General features: G+C 40.6%; 1 pseudogene across 1 annotated transcript; it reads right to left on the reverse strand.

The window, feature by feature from the left end:
• Positions 1–560: 560 nt before the first annotated feature.
• Positions 561–948, reverse strand: LOC308246880 (protein LLP homolog; annotated as a pseudogene). Its single transcript has one exon. The product of its transcript is annotated as a protein LLP homolog (transcript).
• Positions 949–1,375: the final 427 nt, after the last annotated feature.

The raw sequence follows: 1,375 nt of genomic DNA on the forward strand, positions 1-1,375 counted from the left end.
TCCCTCCCTCCCTTTTTTCCTTCCTTCCTTCCTTCCTTCCTTCCTTCCTTCCTTCCTTCCTTCCTTCCTTCCTTCCTTCCTCCCTCCCTTCCTCCCTCCCTCCCTTTTTTCCTTCCTCCCCCCCTTCCTTCCTTTTTTTCAAGATCTAAACAAAATACCTTTTATTATGAATTATACAAAATCAAAACTCCAAACAAGTACTGCTTATAAGAGCCACTGACATTACATTTTAAAATAACACTATATAGTTTGTTTAAACCTTGAGTTAGTATATCATTTATCTTTACTATACCCACAACCACATTAATATTTAATAGAATTTTGGTGTCTGATAATGCCTGCATATCAGACAGCATCCAATTAAAATATCAGGATAGCTTTCATTTATCAAAGAACATATTTTATCCAAGTTCCCCAAACTAATTTGAGGTGTTACGTTGGGCTTGAATTGAAGAGAAAGGCCCAGTTAAAAAATGGAAACAAAGTTCTCATTTGGTGGAAGCTGAAATCGGTGTATACATTCTAATCACAGATCTGTGCCATGGGGCATTCGTCACCTTTTATGTCTGCCAGGCCGAGCCCTTCGCCACCTTCACTGCTTTTGCTTTGCTTTTCCCCTTCCCTTTTTCTCACTCTGCCCTCAGCCTTTTCCTTGGCCTCTGGTTCATCCAGTTGGGGTACTGTCCATGCTGGTCCAGAAGACTCTTTTTGTTTCTCTTAATTCAGTCTCCATTGTCATGTCATCTTTGTCCTCTTTCACCGCACTCTGGGTTTTCTCTTCAGAATGTCTGGGGACCACCACAGTTGCTATCTCATGAACATCTTTCATTACAGCATCAGCATCTACTTTAAGAATACTTTAAATCTGCTAAACTCCTTTGGGGCATTCTTTTTTCTCTTTTCAGCACACATCTTCCTTTTCCACTTACTCTGTAAGCTTTTAGCCATATTTTATCTTAACAGATTCACCACTCAACAGCTCACCTCTTCCTCCCTCCCTCCCTCCCTCCCTCTTCCTTCCTTCCTTCCTCCCTTCCTCCCTCCCTCCCTCCCTCCCTCCCTCCCTCCCTCCCTTCCTTCCTTCCTTCCTTCCTTCCTTCCTTCCTTCCTTCCTTCCCTCCCTCCCTCCCTCCCTCCCTCCCTCCCTCCCTCCCTCCCTCCTTCTTCCTTCTTTTCTTTTCTTTTCTTTTCTTTTCTTTTCTTTTCTTTTCTTTTCTTTTCTTTTCTTTTCTTTTCTTTTCTTTTCTTTTCTTTTCTTTTCTTCTTTTCTTTTCTTTTCTTTCTTTTCTTTCTTTCTTTCTTTCTTTCTTTCTTTCTTTCTTTCTTTCTTTCTTTCTTTCTTTCTTTCTTTCTTTCTTTCTTTCTTTCTTTCTTT

This window comes from Plecotus auritus (assembly GCF_963455305.1).
Source record: "Plecotus auritus genome assembly, chromosome: 4".
NCBI classification, from domain to species: Eukaryota; Metazoa; Chordata; class Mammalia; order Chiroptera; family Vespertilionidae; genus Plecotus; species Plecotus auritus.